This window comes from Passer montanus, unplaced genomic scaffold, assembly GCF_014805655.1.
Source record: "Passer montanus isolate IOZ18808 unplaced genomic scaffold, ASM1480565v1 scaffold54, whole genome shotgun sequence".
NCBI lineage: Eukaryota > Metazoa > Chordata > Aves > Passeriformes > Passeridae > Passer > Passer montanus.
The window spans coordinates 2570561-2595137 of record NW_024370374.1 but is presented as its reverse complement, the minus strand read 5'-3'; the positions used below and the strand labels follow the sequence as shown (position 1 = coordinate 2595137).

The 24577-nt window shown below is 42.5% G+C and overlaps 1 protein-coding gene across 10 annotated transcripts in view; it reads right to left on the bottom strand.

The window, feature by feature from the left end:
* The window catches only part of TEAD1 (TEA domain transcription factor 1), a 152780-nt gene that overhangs the window by 43639 nt on the left and 84564 nt on the right, over positions 1-24577 (bottom strand). The window lies entirely within an intron of this gene.

Sequence of the window (24577 nt, the reverse complement as noted above, 5' to 3'; positions counted from 1 at the left end):
CACACCCTTACCTCTAACTCGCAAGAGCGGCCGCCCTGCAGTGCTGATGTTCCTGTAGGAGCAGGGCCCATGAACACGGTGGTTTGTTATTCAGAGCTCTCTCTTGGAAATATCAAATACTTCCAAGTCTCCAAAATGGTTATTTGACTCCTCTTCAGTCACACATTATGCTACCTAATGCAAACTAACATTTTCTATCCAAATAATTTCCTTCCCAAGTATTACTGACATGGAAGATAACACAAGTTTTATGTGGTGTCCTGTTTATTTTCGCTGTATATTATGTTTCTTCTCTATGGGTTGTAATAACTTAAATATACTTGTTCAACAAGTTCTAAGTTACAGAGCTATTTGCATTCAGCACAGGGGAAAAGCAGCCCGTGTGTAGAAAATGAGAAAACTGATTTAGCAGTGAGCTGAAAATGGGGAGGTTAAGAAAATAACTTGTCACCCACCAAGCTATTTCGAAGTGGATGAGTACATAGCTGGGGAATGCAGAAAATTATTTTATCAGCCAGGGCTTCAAACCCTTACAGCTTTAACATTGTGGGGGAGAGACAGGGAAGTTTTGAAGTAGCCTGCATATGTTTGAAGTGTATATTGTTGACTGAAAGATTGAACACATTTAGTCAAACTAGACTTTTTCTTCTGTCTCCCCCTGTGAGCCTTATTTTGTGCCTTTTGTATCAAATGCCTCACGGTTCCTTTCATGTTTGCTAAATGGGTACCAGAACATGAAACATCAACGTACTTCAGAGCAGAGCTGCGTTTTTGTTTTGGTCTGGACTGTGTACCACGTTTCCTACAACATGCCACTGGTTTGTGGCTCTCCAGCAGGTCTCTTCAGGACAAACTTCAAGAGGTAAATTTTGCGTGAGCAAACAGTTACACAAACCAGCCACATTTCTGCACACAAATGAGGGATTTCCGTATGCAAGCAGAGGAGCAGGTAGTTACCCAATTTCATGCAAAGGCCTTGTCTTCTAGGCTGAACACAAGTTCTGCAGCCTGTTGTGCTCACAAAATACTTGCCATTTGAAGTGAACATGTGCCTTTGTGTTCGTGGGGTGAAACCAGGGCATGCTCCACCTCTGTACCTCCCTGGTCTCGTGCTCTTTCTCATAACCCAAACAGAAGCCAGCAAGGGCAGCCCTCTGCAGCCTGATGAGATGCAGAGATCACCACACTGCTGCAATCACCAGTGTGATAGGTGATATGGACATTTTCCTATTTCTAAATGCACATTTTGGTTTAACTGGGAGATGTCCCCCTCCAGAAAGTACCTGCTTTGCATATGTTTAAGCATGTGCACACATTAATACCCAGAATGGGTTTTTTGCTGCAACAATGTTGTCGGGTTGCTCTGATCAGCAGCTGGTGACTGTGCAAGGCCAGTGATGCTATAAAGTGATGGAAAGGATGTGATGCCATCTCTTGTCCCTCCGTCTGTGCTGCAGATGTTTCAAATACCCGGGCACAGCACAGGTCACTCCAGCCACCCCTTGCCCATTAAGGCAGCCCTATGCAATCCCTGGCCAAAGCTGAGGTTTCACAGCTCTCCTCCCAGACAAGAGAGCTAAAAAGCTATTTTTAAAGGAAAGCTCAGGTTCCCAGGCAGCCATTTGACAGGAAAAGCATCTTTATTAAAAACACCAAGCAGCAAAAGTCTAGACTGTATTATTTGAGTGCTGTCTCTGGTTGAGCACCAGTCCACCCATTAAATACTCTGGCTTTCCTCAGAGGGGGTTTCTGTAGCCCTTATCTAGCTGGCCAGGGTATAACTAACATGATTGCAGTTTTGGCAAGTGACTGCTTCCCTTAAGCTGAAAGTTACCCAGAGCTTAACTCCAGAAGAGTCAACAGGGTGGAATAATTTGCCTTAATAATTTGCAGGGAGGAGGAACTCCACAAGGAGCCATAAAAAGTGGCAGAGGTAAAAACCCTAACACATGTTTTCCTTACCATCATGTTTTCAACACAGCAAAGACACATGCATCAGGTTTAACCAGAGCAGGAGATACTGAAGGCTCACTAAATACCTTCTCCCTGGCCACAGCAATCTGAAAAGACATAAATTCTTTCTTGGGCTACCAAAAGCCATAAACACAAACAGAAGCACTGCCTGACATAAACAAGATAGATGCCCCCAACTAAAAGTTTACAGCCTTAATGTTATCTACCAAACACTGGTGCTCTTCTTTACCAGCTCTGGCAGATAGGGACAGAAATGATCTTATCTCCAGATCAACTGAAGTCCAAAGAGAATTTTAAAGAAAGGAAAGCTTATTAATCCTAAAAAACACCCTTTCCTGTTCTGGGGAATGAGAAGAGTCTGAAACAAAAGGAGGCTCATGGAACTTTAACTGGCCATTAGAAACTTTAGGGTGAAAAATGCTCATTAATAAATAGATTTGTTTTCTCTAGAAGAGCTCAGCTGTGGAAATACTTTCCATACACACCCTCCCTCTGTCTCCTTGTCATATATATCTGGGAAATTGCCTGGCAGAAGAGAAGAGGTCAGATTTATGAACTGCAAATTTTCAGCTCTTTTTTCCTGTCATTTGCTGTGACAGTTCCTACTTTGAATGTTTTGGTTCAGGTATCAAAGAGAGGCATGGGGAGGTGCCTGGTTAGATAAAACATCTTCACAGCAAAGGAATCTTTTCCAAGGATCTTGAAAAGATCAAGACAGGACCACAACAAATATTTTACATAGGCTGCTTCTTGGAGTTTGCTTTTTTCCCTGTTAATTCAAGCTTTATCTGTCATGTCCCTCTGTGTTGTCAGTGCAATTGCAAACTATAATTCTCCCTGGACTGATGCTGAGGAAGAGGCATTTTGTGCAAAGGAACACACCTTTTTTAATCATGGCACGGAGCAAAAAGAGAGTTCAGCTAAAAAACAGTGCAGATGCTAAAAACCTGTGAGGCTTTGTGGGCAGCCAAAGCTCTCAAAGCTCTGCTGTAGCACCTCCAAGGGCACAGCCGAGTCCCCAGGGCAGCCCTGCTCCAGCCAAGCCTTGGCACACAGGCTCCCTCCACCTTCCCAATGCACTGCCCCATCCCTGAGCACCATCACCCTCAGCAGGGGAGTGTGGTGATCCTAGACCCCTCAGGGAGCAGAGAGCTGACACTTCTGCTCCTCTTGCTCTCAACGAGCAGGAGCAGCTGCAAAGCAGGGCAGCTCCCACCGCCCCTGCCCGGGGAGGCAGTTGTTGCTCTGACAGAGGGCCCTTGTGCAGGGAGCCTCCCCCACCAACGCTGCTTCCAAGAACAGCCCACAGCAGCCAGGCATCAGCCCCACAAAGGTCTGGGTGAGGCTCCTGGCCTAGCCCTTGGTGCTAAGGGTGTGTTTGTCCCCACTCACCCAGCGCCAGCAAGGCCCTAAAGGTGAAACTCCACCCCTGACTGAGGAAGGTGAAACTGGCAACCCCTTCATGGGCCAGAAATGGCACCAGCACCACTGCAGGGGAGCCACCAGAGCACCACAGGCAGCTCTACCAGCACCTGCACCGCTGTGGACATGCTCTTGGCCACACTGTGTCCCTCTCCTGTGTCCTGGACACGAGCATCAAACCCAGGCAACAGGGCAAGGAGCGGATGCATCACATCCCTGAGCAACCATGAGGCTGGCGGGTGTCTTTATTTAGAACATTAATGACACAAATTAAACCTCTGCCCTCCCAGCTCCCAGTAATAGGCACTGTCCAAACGGGATAAAAATAGGCAAGTGTGGGAAATAAAGCCAGCTAGCAACCTGAAAATGAACAGCTAATTTTAAAAAGTTTTCATACTCAGCCACATAATTCAAGTTACAACCAAGTAGAAAAACCTATTTTTTTCAGATAATGAAACAGTATAAATCTCTTCAAATTCTACAAGACTGTGGCTCTGAACAGGTATTTCCCATTCTGACTGAGACGTATGGGGACAGACCTGCACAATTTCATCTCACAAATCATTCTCACAGCCATGTTTACACCGTAGCAAAGGTTTGTTCAGCCAGTTTTGGTAAACTCCACTTCTGCTTGGCTTGTTGAATGCACAGTGCTGTCCATGTGCCTGGGGGACAAATGTGGAGAGCTGGAGGGACTTTTGCTCCATGAGGAAGCAGCTGTGAGTGCTCTCCTGGGACAGACCCCGTGAGCAGCACCCAGCTCTTTGTCTGGATACCGAGCGCGAGCTGGATGCAGATCCCAGGCGAGGCATGGACATTGTCAGTGGGGATGTGCTGTTTTAAACCCTTTCTCCATCAGAAAGTGGCCATGGGGCCCTTGGGCAGCAGAGCTCACAGTCTGTAGGGGAAAAGCTGCTCTTCACGGTGCTCAGCCCCAGCACTTTCCCGCTCTGTTTTGCCAGCGGAATATCCGGCTTTGGGAGACCTCGCCTCAAATTCGGCAGTGCCGCTTTCCAAAGGCTCCTCATAGCTAAACTGGCTAACAAAAAGCCTCTTGTAGATAAAAGAGTTCTGCGAGTCAACAACTGGCTAAGCAGTTTAAACCTCTAAGTAAGGCATCCTCTATTTAAACGTTATAGGCAAATCTAATTTAAGCTTTTAAAATATTATGGGCAGGTGTTTAAGTGGCGGGCACGCTGGGCTGGGCTGGGAGGGGGCTGGGCGCCGCTTCCCAGGCGGGCAGCATTTTGTTCAGGCAGGCTTTCTGCAGAAGGGCCACGTGACAGAGGCCAAATAAACAGCATCTGGGGATTTTCAATTACAGACCTTCACCCAGCATGCCTGCACTGTAATCTCTACCAGATGAGGCTCAGGCCTCACTATTTTCAATAATTCACACACTGTGTACACATAACATGACAATAAGGGCATTCATGCAACCGCCTGATTCGCACATCAAAGCTCCCAAATGGCCAGCTGTAAGCATGCTTACTGCTGAATAATTCATTCTTTTCACAGGCTTGAAAAAACGCTCAGCGGGAGTTGGCAAGCTTGTGTTCTTTCCTGTGTGGTATGCTAAACTCAAATTTTGAAAGAGGTACAGCCCCACTAAAAAGAGTCAGAGATACAACTATTTAAATGTGCATATGCGAGCTTTTGGATGGCTGCTCACAGAAAAAAAAAAAAGGGAAGAAAAAGCAGCTCCACATTTCCAAGTGGACAGTGAAGATAAGAGGAAATAACCTACACGTCCTCTGAGGCAGGTGGTTAATAGAAATAAAATTATAAAGATGTTTTCTGGCTGGTAAAATATTTTTACATATATTATTCCTGGCTAAAATCTTGGATATACCAGGCACATAATAGTCAACAAGTTCAACAGACTTGAAATTTTCTCATACTTAGCATAAATTTTCTAGTAGATGGCAAAGAGCAGTTTTGTTAAGACTAACACATGTGGAAAAGGCAAATACAAGAACACCAGAGCTAATTCTGTAACTTCTATTTACTGTTCTCACCAATATGGGTTGAATACTAATTCCTACAAGATATTTTAACAACTTCAAACTTGCAGCTGTGTCTGAACATTTAGCTTGCAACAAGTGAGAGTGTTCCAGATTTTGTAATACTTTGACTTAACACAACAGAACCATCAATTCTTTAGGAGATTAAAAAAAAAAAAGGGAGAAAACAGAAGGGTCTGCTTCATAATATCAAGTTTTCTTGACTGTCAATCAGTGCCTGAACCAGCAGGATCAACTAGTCATGACCTCTCCTTATAGCAAACACATGCTGCTTACCAGCTGTGGGCTGTGTTTTTTACATCCTTTTCTCTATCATTCAGAATGGCTTCCTCCTAATCACAATAATCCCAAAAGTGCTAAAACATATCAATCGTCCTCTAAGCCCTGCCTACAAAAGGCCAGCCGTCCGACCTTTATGGGCTTGTCCAACAGCAGCTGATACTTCATTCAACTACAAATCCAATTTAGCAGTTACAAGAGGTTTAGCATCACTGGAAAAATATTGGTGTTGATCCTGCACTCTTAAGTCAGCAAATATTCCTTCGCCATATTGTTTAGCTTTTTCTGCCATATTTACACTTCTGCTGGATTTCCCTGAGTGACTTTAACAACAGCGTTTAACCTCTGAACTGGTAATATTTATAGTTGATCAAACAGCGATTTTTAAAATATGTTTACCATAATTACAGAAGCATAAGCCTATTTGAATTCCAACTGTTATAATTCTGAAAAAATCCCCAGCCAACAACTCTAAAACCAAACACAGTCATTTTACTCAAAACCATTGAGCACTCTTTATGTACCGGTTATGCAGGATGTTATTTATTACAACCCTTTGGGCAAGTTCATGGCAATTCTCTCACTTCTGTATTTTTAATTGCCAAGTGAGCCAAGGCAAACACTCCCTTGATCCCACCCTACACCTTTGCTTTTTCTTTTATTTCCCCCCCTATTTTTCTGGGGGTTTTTTGGTTGTCTTTTTCCTCTTTCCCCTCTTTAAGCAGCAGTATGTGTCAGAGAGCTGGGGCCCAGGACACAGGCAGGTCTCACAGTCCCCAGGGAATGGGATGGGAGCAAAAAAAATTAACTGTGTCTTCGACTTGTTGGTGCTCTGAATCCTTTGGGAACCAAGGGCCTGGCTCAGAATTTGGGTAAGGACCATGTACAGAAGTGGTCACACAAGGACAGGCCCAGGAGGGGACAAAGACCTCAGGGTTCCTAAAATGGGTTTTAGGGGCTGCCCCAGCAGGCTGTGTGTATGCACACACACACAAAAATATAATAACCCACTTAAATATTATTAATATTTAATTAACTAATTAACTGCTTGCAAGGCACACCCTAACTGGGCTGTCCAGGATGAGAGGGGAAAGAAAAGATCCCAGAAACAAAATAACTGAAATAATCCCTTCAGATGCTAATGAGCGAACAATTACAATGACTCACTTAAGTTATATCATAATGATACTTCCAAAGAAAAGAACTTTTTGTGTATTGTATTAAAACCAACAACAATAAAATGATCCCAGATTGAATCAAGACCACAATTTAATTTACACAGCAAAAGGGAAATGACCTAATAGTAGCACAGAAAGATATTCTCCTCATGTCAAGTCTTAATCTTTGGGTTTTATCCCAGCTTCAGAGAAAACAATGAAAAAGACCCATAGACACATCTGGTTCAAAAGTGTTCATTGACATTAATGCAATGCATTAGATTCTGTTTGGCAGGTCTTCATACTGGGAAATATTCCACATAAGCAATGTTTGTTAATTTTCTTCTGATTTTTTAAAAACAGAGGCAGAACATATTTCAAAAAGAGAGGAGTGATCCAAAGAGCTCTCTGAATATTCATTAATTAATATTTTGTCAGTGTCAGTTGTCTCAACAAAAGAAGGTTTTACAATTTACTCTAAGACTCATTTAATTAAAATTTAAATGCTACAAAAATACATGGCTTTTTTTTTGACCCTAATAATAATTTTCTACTTACAGTACACCATATTTTACTGCAACCAAAAATGCATTTCAAAACAAATAGCAATTTTTAGGCTTCAGAATATACAAAGAAATCCCCACAGGAGGGAAAAAAAAAATCCCCAAATTTGACCTTTGCCATATCTCTGGATCAGCTACAGATGTTTAGCAGATTATACAAAAACCTAGATGTCCTTAATCTGACATTGTGGGTTTTTTTCTCCTGCTCTGATAGGAATTGGCAGTAACCTCTCTGCAAAATTGTGAATTCCATGTGCAATTCTCAGGCTGTTTTCCGAGGTGGCTGCAGTTTCTCAGGGACAGGAGCAGCTCAAGAAAGGAGCAGACTCTTGCCCAGTGCTGCTGACAGAAAGTCTGATTTGGACAGGAATCCTTCAAACACACAGACAATGGGCTGGCTGACCTGTCATGCATGATGGATGACTTAAGGGGATTAAAACCACTATTTGCATTCGAATAGATAAAAATTAGCAAAATAGAATTTCTCAGTAGGTGGCTTCAGTTCTGTTTGTTCTCATAGGCAAAATGAAGTTCATTTTTAAAGGAATTACGACTGTTTAAGTAACGCTTATTTGCAGAGAAGAAATTCTGGGTGCTGGTTTGCTTCCTATTGTTTATTCTTTAAGAAAGACAGTTTTAACTATCACAAAAGTATCCTTTTCTCTCCACATTTATTATTAGAGCATTACATAACCACAGTGCTCTAACCACTTTAAATTCTATGTATTCCTTAATGCTTACATGTTTCTAAGCTGCATATACCCCCAAAAAATGGTTTGAGTTCAGGGAGAGATAATCAAAAAGACCAAAAAATTACATGAAATTGTGTATCGATGCTCCAGTGAGGTCCTGAGTACAAGGCTGTGACTCAGGAACTGCAAAAGGCAGATGCTTGAATCACTGCATCACAAAAATTCCTTTTGACCCGATTCATATTGCACACAGTGATGGTACTTAAAAGACTCAGAGATGGCTGCACAAAGTGGCCGAATGAAAGGCTGGCCTGACAGAACAGCACTGAATTGTTTATACAACATATCCACGAGAGAAATCCATATGGACAAACGGGCGCACACAGGCAGGCAAGCGGATGTAGGAACTGCAGAAACATCCACGGACCATCTGAGAGCAACCAAGATCTGTCTGTCTGTCTGTCAGACCAGAGCTGTGGAGGTCCTGCTCCTTGCAAGGCTCCCGGAGCCAGGAGCCCCCAGAAAATCCAGCACTTTCTAAAACACACATCTGTGTACCGCCAAATACGTTGCTGAACTCTGCCTGTCGTACCAGTGAGCTGCAGCCAGAGCAGTGACATATTCCACAGTGCCTGCAGCAGCACCAACAGACAGCAAAGCTGAGGCACCAAGGAGGCACATTTCTTCCAGAGGTGGCAGTAACCAACAGGAAAAGCTGTGACACGATTTCTCAGCTCAGCATTTGCTATAAGGAGATTTTAAGAGAGCAGGTCACTTCTCTCACTCAGTGGTGGGGTTCTGGCCACATCCAGAGATTGTCTAACACAGGGCAGTGCCAGAGCCTGCAGCCACATAGCTCCATGCATCCACAGGCAAGAGAACACCTGGTGAGCTGCCTTCACTTTCTGCTCTGTGCTGGGATTTCATGCAACTCTTTGCAAAAACTGTTTGTTTAGCTTACGACTTACTTGGTGTCTGTGTCTCACGCAGTTAAGATGCTTTATTTTCACAGCAGGTGCAAAGAGGTATTTAAATTTTCATTATGTCCAGGGTATTTGGCCTTGGTTTGTGTTAGATGACAGCTTCTGACACCAGATGGGCCAAGTGGAGAAACGGCATATGAAAGAGCTTGGGATACATCCAACACCAACCTTGGTTTCCAAGTTATTTCACAGGCACAAAGTAGCATTTTGTGGAGATTTTATAGCTAACAGTGTCATTCTAGCTACAGTACAATAAACATTTTGCACCGATTATGAACCCACAAGAGAAACCTACAACATACTTGAGTTACAGGGTAAGTAATTTCTTTCAAACTCAGTCTCAAAACATGTTTAAAATTGAGACTCCTTTAACTCTCTTTTTCAGCCTAAAGAAAGAACTGTCCATAGTTCCTTTCCATTGGATCAGCTGCCCATTCCTGCCTTCCTGCAGAAACCAACTGGGTCACTGATGTTCAAGCCAAAGTGGAGGAGAAGAACACTGCTGCATTCTGAAAGATTCCCAAGACACCAGTCCGAGGGGAGAAAAAGAAACCTTAATGTCATCATAAACCCAGGTATCAGAACACCACAAGCTGTTAAAGAACAGAAGACATCACTGCTTATTTTGACTTTCAGCTAAGAGATACAATAATGAAAAGCTGACTAATCAAACAATACTGCACCATAATGCATTTTGTTGAAATTTGGAAGTGTTCCTCATAACCTGCCCATTTGTCAGAGATAAAAATGCCTGCCTGGCTCTCCCTGCCCCTCTGCTCCAGGCTCCAGGATCCCAGTGTACATCCCAAGCAGGGTAAATACCATGCTGCTGATTTCATTATCACTGAAAATCCCCACTGATGCCTTTCAAAATCTGCAGGGTTATCTTGGAGAATCATAAGAAAATTTTGCTTTGTGTAGCCACCAAATGTTTTAGAACCCTAATGTTTGTAATCTTTGTTACATTTATTTTCAGTTAAAGTGGTTGCTTTCATTAATGGGAGGACTCTTTAAAGAAAAATAATTTAAGGGGTAGGACATGCCTGAGAACAGAAAGAAAATCACAGTTATTTATAATCTTTTTACCATTTATTTGTTTCTATGGTAAATCATTGCTTTCTTTTGCTTCTCAGCTCATGGCTTTACTTTACATAACATTTATTCAAAACATGTACATTTGGAAACCTTTTCTTTGTTTGTTTTGGATAAATGAGTAATGAAGCCCAAACACAGTTCCACACGAAATTCTTAATCCCACTTTCTTTAGGCCTGATGCAGTAGGAGAGAAACTTTACAGGTTGTTTTGTGCCTGAGTACCATGGACACAGGGCTGGAAGAGGGGACTGGGCTTCCAGCTGCAGCTCTGCTGAGTCCCTGTGCTCCCCTCACAGTTTTGCCTGTTACAGATGTTGCAGATGTTAGTTCTCTACACATCATGGTGGAAAAGATCCATGAGAGATGCCTGCCCTCCACCCACACCGTGGTTATCCTATGGAGCCACCCCCGACACCAGTGGTTTCTAATCCTGACAGCAACCACGGACATTTCACAAAGAGCAGAAGGGCTCTGCTTCCCAGTTCCATCACAGACTCACAGATTCATAAAGGCTGGAAAAGACCTCTGAGACCCCTGAGTCCATGAACCCAGTGCTGCCAGGCTCACCACCAAACTTTGTCCCCAAGTGCCACATCCACGTGCCTTCTGAACACTTCCAGGAGCTCAGGGCTGAGGGCTGGCATTAGGACCAGATGTCCCAGCACAGCCCCACTGCTGGCATCACCAGACACACTGGCAGGAGCCACGAGCAGGGCAGCTTCACGCAGCAGAGGAGCAATGTTTAAATACACACACACACATCTGGAACTGCAGTCAACATTTATTAATATAGCTTAGAGATTTCTGCCCCTACCAAGCTCCCAGTTTGCTCATCAGACTTTATCATCTGTTTAGTCTAACCTGCTGATGTGGTAATCAGTGATCTCTGGTGCATAAAATTATTTCATTTTTCTTCTAATTGTTGGCACTTTATGCACTCTTCTCCCCCTTTTTAAATGTACTGTCTCCCCTACTATCTCCCTCCCTCCTTCTCCTCCCCTGGCCCTTCTTCAACAGTAAGGACAAGTAACAGCAGTCCTTCCCCTTTCCTGGCTCTTTCCAGGATAACCTCCATTCCATATGGATTCATCTTGGAAGAGCACTTCCCTTCTGCGTGGCCCATGGTGTGCAGTCTCCCCACCACAGCAAGTGCTAGGGGCTGGCTGGATGCATCTTGACACATGGAGAAGAGTTTCATGTGAGGAAAAAGGCCTGAGCTTCATTTCAGCTGAGACCAACAAGCGAAAAAGGGTTTTAAAGTGTTAAATACTCTATCTTTGGGTTCAGCCAAATATTGCCAAAACACCAGCAGTGTACAGACTGCTACACTGTACCCAAACTTCTGCCAACTCCACAGGGCACTAAATTTCTTAGTTTTACAAACTTTGAAGCTCTGCACTGTATTTTAAACTTTATATGTTTTGGTTGTAAAGGCATTTTCCCTGAGGCAGCTGGCAAATCCATTCCAAACCTGGCTGTGACACCAGTATCAACATTTTAGTGCACATGAGGTTCTTGCTACTAAAAGACAAAGAAATGGGCATTGGGTCAGCCAAAGGAACTGCATCTGACATCAGGCTTAGCTACAACATGTGCACAAAGAGAATAAATTAATGCTGCAGAGACTTATCAAGAGTGCTGGCAAGAGTGACATCCCTGTCATCTTTGTGAGATGCATATGAATATGTCAGGACTCACCACTCCAGACATTAAATTGAGCTATAGTCTGATTTTCCATAAGGATTGGTGGACATGGCAGTGTTAGGTTAACAGCTGGACTCAATGACCTTAGGGATCTTTTCTAACCTAATTGATTTGGTGAGTCTATGACATAAGAACAAGAAGTAAAAATATACTTACTTACCTCAGAGGCTCACAAATGTTTATATGAAGCTATTAAAAAGCTGAGATTTAAAACAACACATCCATTTAAAAGAAAATGAAAGGTTGTTTCTGGTACAGCTGATGCAGTTATATGTTTTCTGCTGGGGGAAATTTACAGCCACATTATTGCTGTCAAGGAGGGTAGTGAGCCACAAGGATTTCCAGATGCCATGTGTGAAGTTTCTCATTTCCCCTACCATACTAAAGTACATTATCACCCAAACGCAAACAAGCTTTAAAAAGTGTCTGTCACTAAAACATGTGTGGCCCCCTTTCCTGGACTTCAGAGATTTGGGTTTTTTCTTCTCCTTTGCTTTCTTTTTCAGCCAGATGGGAGAGGGCAGTGCAGCACTGCTGGGGCCCAGCGCTGATCACACTGATGCTGACAGCAACACTTTGGGCTGCACCCAGAGCGAGAGGCACTCTGTCAGAGAGAAACCTGGCTCTGCCAAGCAGCAACATTTCACTTGCTGAAAGTCAGGCAAAGGAGGGGAAGAAATGCTGCCACAACATGGCTCAGAGCAGCTCTGAACATGGAAACATCTAGGAGGAGCACAGAAGTGCACTGGGCTCGTGTGGCCAGGCTTTGGCAGCGTGGGGGCTACAGGGGTGGCTGCTGTGAGGAGCTGCCAGCAGGTTCCTCGTGTCCAGCAGTGCCAGAGCCAGCCAGCTGTGAGATGGACACTCCTCTGGCCAAGGATGGGCCAAGCAAAAATGGTGGCAACGCCTCTGTGGTAACAGATTTAAGAAGGAAAGAAAGAAAGTTGTTGCACTGATGTAAGTGCATTCAGACAAGACAGAGTGAGGATGTGTGAGGGGAGCAGCCCTGCAGACAGCCAGGCCAGGGCAGGAGGGGCAGGAGGTGCCCAGGCGCTGGGGCTGAGACTCCCCTGCAGGCCTGGGGCAGCCCTGGGGAGACAGGTGAGCCCCTGCAGCCCACATTGGATCATTTTGGGGAGAACTGTTGGCTGTGAGATGCACTTACCCTGGAGAAGTTCCTGGAGAACTGTCTCCTGTGAGAAGGATCCCGTGCTGGAGCAGGGGAAGAACTCTTCTCCCTGAGCAGCTGCAGAAACACCATATGATGAGATGACCACAACTCCATTCCCTGTCTCCCTGCCCCTCTGGGGGAGAAGGTAGAGCTGGGAAGGAGGCAGGGGTGTGGGGTGTTTAGATCATATTTTACTTCTCAGTATTCTGCTCTGGTTTTGTTACCAATAAATTCAAGTAGTACCTCTAATCAGAGCCTGTTTTGTCCATGACAGAAATTGGTGAGCAATCCCTCCCAGCCCATATGTCAACTCATTAACCCTTTATTATATTTTCTCTCCCCTGTCTAGCTGCAGAGGTGGGTGATACACTTTGGTGGGTGGCTGGAATCCAGCCAGGCTCAACCCACTACAAGAAGATAAAAGGAAAAACATGTTCAAGTTTCTCCTGTACCTAACCAACTTTCTCCTGTACCTATAAACCAAACTTGTCACACCAGCAGGCAGCTGAGGGACCTGTCCCATTGTAAGGACACCAGTGAGCAGCTGGGACAGCTGCCTGCACAGGAGACCACCCTCACACCTACAGAGAAGGGAATCCCATGCCAAAAGGACTTTCAAAGGCTTCTGCAAGCCTGGACAGAATGATCTCTCTCAGGGCTGTGTGGGACTGCTGCACACAAGCGTGAGGCTTTCAAGGGGGAATAGGTGCAAACACATGCCTTGCAATCAATCACCTTTCCAGCTCTTACTAGCAGAATGGTAGGAGAATTAAAGCTAGAAAATCTTGTCAGTGACGTTTTGCTGCCAACTGGAATTGTTTTTAAAAAAGGAATCACAGGATTTATGCAAAGGTCCAGCACGATGGTGCTGAAAAGAGGACAGAGGGGGAAATATCAGAAGGCTGATGCCATATAGTCCCCACTGAATTTTTCCTCAAAGCAAGTGTTTTGTTACCTGATGTTAACTTGAATCTTTTGCTGAAAATGAAAACTAAACAGGAGATATTGAATTCAAAGCAGAGCTGACCCTTCTGGGACACAGCAGCAACAAGAGGGGAGCACAGTTTTGAACGGTTTTTCTCAAAACAATGAACGAAAAAAGTTAGAAAGAATCCTGTGTGCTACAGAATGAAACAAAGGAAAGAGGACATGCTGGAATCCCTGACTCCAGCTGGAGAACTTCCCCTCTTCCACAGGGCCACGGGCACCAAGTGGCATGTGTTTCTGACATTGGCATGCCAATGCCAACTAACAGACTGGAAGTCTGTCTTATGACACAGCCTTTTGTCCATCACTACTAGGAACATCTCCCGTGCCTTCCCAGCCCTTTCTTATGGTGCCCCCAAAGAGGGTATTCACAACATAAGTCTCAGCTATCAAAAGGACACTCTTAGAAACAGTAAACAAGTCCCTGAAGCCACACTGATCACATCAGATGCTTGGCTTGAAGTTATAACATAGCATTTTCTGAAAGAAGTATAGATCTGAGTAACAAAAACAGAGTTCCCTCAGGAGCTCTCACACTCCACATTAATACTGCAGAAAAACTGAATTTCTGCAACAGCAACTGCTGCAAATAGCTGAAAGCTCCAGTGCAGAATGTGCATGTTTGATGGAACAGAAACAGCCAACACAATTATTTCCAGAAACTTAGGACAATCCAATATGGACAAATGCCTTTTCAAACCTACACAGGGTGAATTATTGCCTTGCTGATCTGCCTGAGACTTCATAGCACTCACTCACAGAAAAAGAAACTCAACCAGAGTGTCTTCTGCACCTGTCAGTGCTTGATACTACGACCTTGTTAAAAAAACGAGTTCACAGATTGAAAACAAAAGTGTATTACAGTGCTTTTGAAACAATCACCCTGGCTTCTGCTTCATCTTTTCATTTCCACTAGATTAATAAAAGACTTCAATTAAAATGTAAACCAATTTATAAAAGATTTTAAAATTCAGTAACTCAGATCTAGCATTTATTTTCTATTGTAACATCTGCCATTCCAGCAGGCTTTTGTTTGCATCTTGTCCCATTCTTACCTGGACAAAAGGCTCTTTTTTATTCTCCAGATTAAAAAAAAATAAGTGAAGATGACAGACATTTCCATGTGCATAAGTAAGCTCATTCAAGAGTGAACATGAGCTAAATAAACTGAGCAGCTATAAAATTAGACCACAAACTTTTATGCCTGAATCATTTGCTGATTCTCTGAGCACTGGAAGTACTTTGACTTGTGCACCTGAGAAAGTGAGTCTCCACAGAAATCAGATCTCAGTCAGTTTTCTTTCTGTATATCCTGAAGCAAGACCCCCAAAAGAAGACCTCTGGGTCAACAACTTGTTGGGTTTCTCCCCCATCTGCCTGCCTGTTTTCAAGAAGTCTCTAAAGGTCTTTCCTAAAGAACATCACCTCTCCAGTTAATGTTTAATAAGGGATTTGCAGAAGTGACTGGGGGGAACAGGCAGGCAGGCACTTGTGGACCACTTTGGAGCTGTAGGGAAAAGAAAAACCTAAGCAAGGGAGTCTTGTTTCACTGTTGCATTCAAATTTGAATCTGAAGCCCAGCTGCTCACGGCATTTGAACGTGAATGCAAACAGTGGGCTCAGAAAATTAATCTCAGCCCTCTAGATCCTCTATCCCTGTGGTAAGCAGTAAGATCACAGGAAAAGAACGACAGGCACCAAAGTGGATCAAGAAGTTTCCCTCTTCTAAGCTTGTAGTTTCATGGCTGTGCTTGAACAGAGGAGATAACAGAAACCTGCAATAAAGCTCTTTATGCTGAAGGCATTAGTGGGCAAAAATAAAAAATGCAGTCCCACTTCCCACCCCTGTTATTTTATATAGTTGATGGTTCGTACTCAATCTATACATTTTACTAAATTTGGGGTTAAAATAGTTCAGGATTAAGAAGAAATTATTAATATTTTACCATGTCAAAATCTTTATGGGGTAAAAGATTTGAATTGGTAAAATTGTTGACTTTTGAGGTTAAATAAATATTTAACCAGCTTTAAGAATTAGTAAATTGCATTAAGTTACATTAACTATTATAATTTATTCTAATTTGAGAAGCTTGAAACCAGTGCAAATTATATAAATTAGGGAAACTTAATCTCTGTTCTTAAGCCTCCTTAAAGTCAATTGCATTCCTTAATATTTGAAAAGCTAAATTGAAATTGTCATCAGTGACATCTCAAGGTGTACGTAAAATAAAAACCTTGATTTTAGATGTAGGTTAATTTTCACTGCTGTCATAAAATAAAGTACACTTTTTTAAAAGATATTTTTTAAAAGACAAGACATAAATGTCTTGTCTTTTTCCTAAAATGTGAGAAATAAAACCAGCTAGCATTCAATACTGGGCTCAGTAGAAATCATTGGCCTGAAAGTTCAGCATTGCTTTCTACAACATAAAATCCAATACCTCCAATAGCAGATCACATTAAATTTGACCTAACCTGTGGGCAGGGTTCTTTACCCAGAAATAACATCCCTTTGCACAAAATCAGCGTTTTGAAGGATCAAAATCTTATTGTGACCTGTGGGAAATACAACACCTCCTGTCTGCCAGAGAAGATTTCACTTCCAGAGGATGATCCAACAAGGCAGATACACCCACTGAGCCATGCAGGACTGCTCTCATGTATAAACACCCAAGGGTTTTTTCAGGAACAAAGAAACTACGCCACTTCATCTAGGAACAGCCTCATCTGAATGTAACTCAGTCTGTAAAAATGGAGAAATGGACCCATTTCACAAGAAAAAGGATGGATTCCCAGAAGACTTTCTTCAGTCAAGATTTTCTCATTTTTCCTGTATCAACCCACTCAACCTGCAACACAAATGCAGGTATCAATTCCAAAAAAAGAAAAAAAAAACGAAACACCATACCAGCATGCTGAAGGCATCTGGGAGAGCAGTAAATTACTAGCAGATTGGAAAGATTGATTTGTGAAGAAGTTACAAGGAAGTGGAGACATTGCAATCAGCATGTACATGGTGTAAAGGCTGAGTTTCCCAGCAATCCCTGAATGCCCTCAATTCCCACTAGAAGGCTGAAATCAGTGGGAGCTCAGGACATTCAACAATTCATAAAAATTAAAGCAGGGCAACGACTGGTTTTATTGTTTGCTCTTGGCAGTACCCACCAAGAGCGCGACGCCGAAGGAATGCGTGATCGATGTTGTGACAACTTTGCAATTTGGAAAGATTTAAGCAAAAGGGATAGGGCAGTGAAAAGGGGTGTAGCAGTGAATGAAGTGATCCAAGCTGATGGTAGCTGGCATTCTTTACTAACACAGCAATCTCTGCATCTCAGGGAGAGACTATTCCCGGAGCAGCTCAGCCTACCTGTTTTGGACATCCTCATTCCCTACACATCCCCAGAGAAGTGCCTCTCCCGTGCTTCAGCGAGCTGTAATCCAGAGGGGGATGTGGGGAGGTTTGTGGGGCAGCTCTGGCATGGCACTGCACTCACGTACCCACTGCAGGTGGTAGGAAAGGGGCTGGTAAATGGGGTGGGAGAGCAGCACAGGGGGCCAGGGGCTGCCTCGTGGGCACAGGGAAAAGTGCTGCAGTCTGCAGGGGCAGGGAAGACATCTGAGTTGCATAAAGACAGGAGAGGAACCGATTTTTAATTTTTTTTTGTGCGATTATACACAGAGGAATGATCTTAACAAAACAAAGTTTAAACTTTAAGCAAGAAAATACCTTCCAGATTCTAAAAAAGCTCCAAAGAATGTCCCATGTTAAGGCACTAAAAACTAAATTGGCAATATACTCATAGAAATAGAAAATATACTGATAGGAGGAACTTTGACCAATTCTTTTTTTCCCCCCTACTAGATGTATGTTTGATATTTTCTTTCTGTATTACCTACAAACCTGTAAACAGAGCCCCAGGTGATAGGTACACCATGAACTGTGTGACAGGCCTGCAAGACAAATATCCCTGAACCAGTCCAAACAGAACCCCCCACAACACCAGGACTGTTCTTTGCTTCAGCTCATGTGGCTCAGTTTTGGGTCATCCTGTGATGAGCAGGGAGTTTGACTCCATGATCCCTACGGGTTCCTTTAGACTCAAAACATTCCCTGACTCTGTGTCCCTTTCCAGTTACATTCCTCTAAACCTGAGCCACGCCCAGCAGACCCTCCTTGCTTATATTCATGGTTTTCTTACACAAAACAGAGACTTAGTAAAGTAGGTGATAAATCACTGTATGATTACTCTTCAAGAAGAGCTGTGGCTACCTAGTATTGTTTTGATGTCACTTTTCTTGTTTATCTCACTTTTTCTAACAAATTACACTTTTTATTTGAGCACAGGCTTTGCATTTCTTGGACAGCTGGAATATGTAAAAATAATCCCACAAATTACCTCCTTTTCTGGGAGAGAAAAATAAAATAAAATAAGAGCTCTCTGTAAATGCAACCTTTAACTTCCTTCGAACACTTAACACCAGGCTTAAAATTTTACCATATCAGCACAGAGAAGCTGAAATACCACAAGCAGCCCTTCCACCTCCTTTGCTTTACACATTAAACCACGACTCAAGCAGAGTCCATTAAGGCATCTAAATGTGACTTACCACATGTGTTAATTGGGTGGGGAGGAAAAAAAAAGAAAACACAAGCCTCGAATGTGGACATTTATGTATTCTCATTATTCAGACCCTCCTGATGCCACAATCTCCCACTTCTATAGTTTATAAATGTTTGATTTAAAATATAGCCTTTTTATCATTTGTACCACATTTACCTCATCTTACCACTGTTCTGACTGGATGAGAAGCTAATGTAGCCTACACTGTCTGGTCAATTATTGCATGGACACCAGGGACCAATTAATGCCATCCATAAAAGCCTGAATCATTCTGTCAATTAACTAGAACTAACTATGTCATCAGATATATTACTGGTGAGCAAGTCTATTTGGTTGCAATATGTCTTGAAGGAGAGCAGTATCAAATGAATCACAATTGACTTGGACAACTGCTAGCATAATTTCAGAAGATGAAAAGACAAATGTGGTAGTTATTAGTGGTCCCCTGAGGAATTACGGCCAAGCAATTGTAATGTGCTAAGACTGTACTAGCAGGTGCCCACAGCACAAACCAGGCAGAGGGTTAAATCAATATTTTCAATTTCTTGGGATCAATTCAGTGTTTGAACAAGATGGAAACTTGTTAGCAATTGGCAGAATGTGTAAATGAAAAGCCAAACTTCTTATTATTTGTTAAAAAGGAATCAGTGCTCTGCATCATGCCCTTGGCACAAGGTAATGCTTTCATGATCCAGTTGCTTGGGCATTCACTAAAAATCTAGCAGTTCTTAAATTTTAATAGAGTGCAAAAGGTTACTTTAATACATGCTGAACATTCAGGATCTTTAAAAATGATTGAAGTGTCAATAGGAAAGTTTTTGAGCTGTGACAACAGCATAGCTATTAACGATTAGTGCAAGAAGCAGAAGAAACCTTGATTGCTTTAGAAAAGTCTCACCAGGAATGCAGCTTGACACCCTTGGTACAACTCCACATTTATTCTGTTTCACGCAGGAGAGCATTTGGATCATCAAGTGATCCTTTACCAATTAAAGAAAAAGAAAAAGCCACCTTACACAAATTGATTTCATTTATCACTGCTGGGTTTAAGGATGCCTGTAGCAGGACCTAAAGCACTGGCATCATATTCTTTACTTTTAACACAAAGGTGTAAAAATGAACTGTTTCATCTTAGTACTGGTTTACAAAAAGGCACCTCCAGCCACACTGACAATCAGGGTTTGAAAAATACACTTTCTTTTGAGTGAGGGAGGCACACCCTCAAAACGACACCTTAGACAGGGCAGAGTAAAATCTCTGGGATCTGGAAGCAGAAAACTGGCAAGTAATGATATTGTATCTGGGGAAAAACCACATGATCTCAGGGAAAGATATTTCCAAGGTGCTCACCCAGTGCTTTACGTTAATTATTCCAAGCAGATCAAAAACATGAACCATTTTTCATGCTACAAAACTACAGCAATATTTATCAGGGAAAAAAAAAAAAAAAAGAAAGAAAAGAAAGCCCTGATGGTTAATTAGAAAAAGGAAACTTAACAAAACACTTCTGAAAAATGCCTGAAGAAGGCACCTATGCTTCAAACATGAATACATTTCTCTCTGTGTTGGACTGGCATAGGAATACTTTGAATTGTCTTCAGTGTTTAGACTTCCCCTCATAGACACAGACAAGTGAAGAGGTAGGTGAAGCTCCTCTTTCACAATTGCTTGGCACAGAGACATTCCTTTTAATATACTTTGTTCTTTAATTGTGAAGATAACAATATTTACAACATTGGAAAAATGGTTCATCTGTCTGAAGCATCTTCATCCAAAAGACCTCAAGGCACTCCAAACACAAAGCAGGGAAATGACCCCTTGCCCAGCATATGGTCAGCCTGGGAATTCACTGTGACAGAAAGTTATTAACCAGCAACTCTCTAGCTGCTGTTTTTAAGTAAAGTAGCAGCCTTGACTGATACAAGCCAAAATAAAGAGCACTTGAACTTCAAGAAACTGCAAACCCTCTTAAATCTTTACATTAGGTGCTGCAGATGAAGCAGGAGATGTTTCTCATTTCTCAGCTTTTTCACAGGAAAAGAATGGTGCCAAGTCAAATGAAATAATGAAAAAAAAAAAAATCAAAATGGCATTCCCTGTTTCAGGGTTGGCCCAGATAATCTATTGTCAGTGTCTAACTCACTGCAGCTTTGTGTGATTTGTGCAATACATTTGCCAAGAAGACCTTTCTCTTGAAATACATTTAGCACAACATGGGGGATGTGCTCCACACCACAGGAGAGCAGGTCCAGAGCAGGCAGACACATCATCAGTGTCAGAGCAGAAAACAGAGGGAACACAAAACATCCTACTGAATTGGCCCACATTAATTGCAAAAATAAATAAGAGAAAGAACTCATTAGAGTAATGTTACAGTGAATTTTCTGAAGAACAACCCAGGGAAAATAAACCTTTCAATCCAAGACACACAGCCAATAGATCTTCCCTTGCCCAGCCCCTCTACCTATGCTGTGTGTCAGTAACAAGATGTTTCTGGTTCCCTGTACACTCCCTTGGGTGAAGCCATTCCCAGGCTTTGTGGAGGACACAGAGAACAGGTATTTCCTCGGGCAGGCTGGGGAGCAGAACCTGTGCCTTTAAGAAGCACAGAGAACCGGTGCAATCATTTGAAACCCAGCTTCAGCAAATAGGAGACAATGAAATATGGAGTAACTTGAAACCAGCCCACGAGCTGCCCAAGAGAAACCTCCAGCTTGTCTGGCTCTCAGACACACCCTTGCAGCTCTTCTGGAAAGCTGGGCCCTGTTTGGAACACAAGGAACTAATTGATAGCATCATCCTCTGTGTGTGCATGTGCAAACTGAAGTGCAGAGGACAGAGGGACACACAGCCCCGCTGACTGTGCTGACAGACTCTGCTGTCTGACAGCAAGGACAAACTGAAGTGCAGGGAGGACAGAGGGACACACAGCCCCGCTGACTGTGCTGACAGACTCTGCTGTCTGACAGCAAGGACAAACTGAAGTGCAGGGAGGACAGAGGGACACACAGCCCCGCTGACTGTGCTGACAGACTCTGCTGTCTGACAGCAAGGACAAACTGAAGTGCAGAGGACAGAGGGACACACAGCCCCGCAGACTCTGCTGTCTGACAGCGTGCAGGGCGCGGAACAAGCGCTGCGATTGTTCCCGCCAGACACCACGGGACCCACGATGCATAATTCCAGTGCCTGCATGTCCAACTGCAGCATACACTGGCAGCAGGACAGCAAACTGGATTTCAGTCTTGTTAACATTTCTGTCTGCCATCCGTGGAGCTGCTGAGACATTGCAGAAGCAGGGCTGGTTCATCCTCTGCCACCAGCTCGTACACCTGCTGGAACATCTCCCCTCCCTGCACACTGAAACAGATTTTCCTCTTCATAAAGTGTTTTGGTTTTTTTTTTTTTTTATTCCCCATCTAGGAATTATCTTCATTACCTTCCTGAGTTGTGGTTTCCACAGAGCTGGAGTAAACAAAGTCAATCTTTGCAGACTGAAACTGATACGCCGCTCAGTACGTCCATTTGATTTCTTTTACAGCGTGATTTATCCCAGAGTCTTTCTGGTTCTGACTCAGTAAATCTCACCAGGCTGCAGGGAATTCTGACACTGGGTCTGTATGAAAGCTCGTGGCGAGTCATGTGCCAGAGGAACACAAGGAGAACACCTCTGCAGTGCTCATCCCAAGGTGATGGATGCTTTCCCATTTCATCTCTTCTGAACCATGTGCTTAAAAGCAAAATGGCATGACATGCACTTCAAGCAGAGCAAGAAACGTGCTGTCTTTGTATCCATGTGGCAATCTTTCTGCTAAGCAAAGACATCCATCAATTCCACTAATGATAAAAGGGAGAAATTTTATCTCAAAGCCCACTCTGCAAACACAGAATTCAAACACTGCTCTTGGATCTCAAACATAACAGAACTCACTGTTAATTAAGAATAAGCTATATAAAGCTATGTACTAAATAAGCCTAAAAATACAAGGCTCATTATATCTTTGAAATGTTTTTTTTCTCCAGAAATAATAATACAAAAAAATGTAGTGTGTATTTATTTTGTGTATGAAAAACCATATTTAAAATTCTGAAAATCTAAGGAAAAAAAATACAGCAGGAAAATAATTCCAAGCCATTTCACACACACTCATTGAGCTTCTCATACAAGTTTGTCTGGTTTAAATATGGAGCAATTTCACCAAACACTGTAACAAAGTCATATTGATGTAAAACTGCAGTCTTTCTGTATTTATCAGACCTCACAGTATTTACAGATTTCACAGATTTTAGATACATAATTTATAAACCCCATGAATACAATTCAGTGGGGAACCAGCAGTTCTCTAGCAGATAAATAGGAGCTATGGTATCGGTCAAGCTAGAATTGAATTTTCAGGTCTTGGTTGGATAAACTGAGCAAATCCTAAAGACAATAGTAGCCTATGAATGTCACACCCAGCAAGAAGCAATATCTGGCCAGAAGTCCCCATGGGCTTTGTGAGAACATTTTATCTCTGGCTCTCACTTATCCCTGCCCCAGAAATTAGTGACTTCTCAAGTCACCAGCAATGTAACAATCTGATTCACTGATGTTCTTGCGTACAGTTAAAATCAGACAAATTCTGCAATAAAGGCAGGGTTTGAGGATCACATCACAGGTAGAAATATTTACATGTTGCACCTGATTTCATATTGGTTTGAGTTTGATGAATTCAAAGGATATAGTGACATTTTGATCACAAAATAGGGAACCTGTGTTTTTCCTTCCCTTGAAGGAAAAACTTGCTCAAGCCCCAGGCCCTACAGTAACAAACAGCTCCCCTCATAACAACAGCTAGCAAGTAGGTCTTCACATTCACACCCAAAAGAACATCTGCAAAGAAAATAAAGGCAAGATCCTCAAGCTTGCTGCTACACATAATCTATTATTTCTCATACTTACTATTATTATTACTATGGTTTTCATTGTGTTACCAATATATTTCTGCCATGTAAAGAAATACAGTCAAGTAAAAGGATTTCAGTATTTTGTTTCTAACATATCTTGTTTGAAAAGCAGAATCCCAACTCTGTACACTCATCTTCAACTAGAATTTCCCTCTCATAAAGCTTTAAAGCAGAAACTGACATTTTACCATGATCTCTTAATTCTTCTTGGATGTGGTGGTGCTGCTGTTAGCTAAAATGAAGCACCTCAGTAATCCTGATCATCACTCACAAAAGACACCAGAACCAGGAAAAGCATTGCAGCTACATAACAATAAAAAAAACTAAACACAACCATCTTGTGATCAATTTTATCTCTAACATTTAATTAGAGTAGTCACAAAAAGGTATCTGATTATTTACACTTAGAAGCTAGCATGCAAGGTAAAAGTGGAACCTACTGTGTCCAAAATGCTGTAGGTTTGAAATCAGTTGGGAAGTTACTCATGCTCCTACATAACTGATCCTGAACCCTCTATACTTTAGATCATGCACTCAGGATACAAATGCTGGTTAATTCTTATTTTATTCACAAGGCAGTGCCAGATTTAAACAAATGAGTTGCAAATGATGTTGATGAGGATGTTGAATTGCTGCATGGTGTTTATGATGTACTGCAAGACAGTTGTGTATAGTCTGAGTGATTTAGGCTAAGCATAATAAATATTATATTCTTATGTTAGATAGGAGTACATCAATGAAATCTATGCTAATTCTGTCTAAGGCAATGAACTCATCTGCCTGGGTTATTCATGGAAATATGAGTGCAGCCACTTTTGGACTCATGCAGATTTTATGCTTATGCAGAAGAGGTGACTTCCATAATCCATAATTATAGGAGCAATACCATTCCATGAGCAATACGGCTTCTCAAATTTAATTATAAACCCCAAACATACTTAGCTAATCGGATCAATT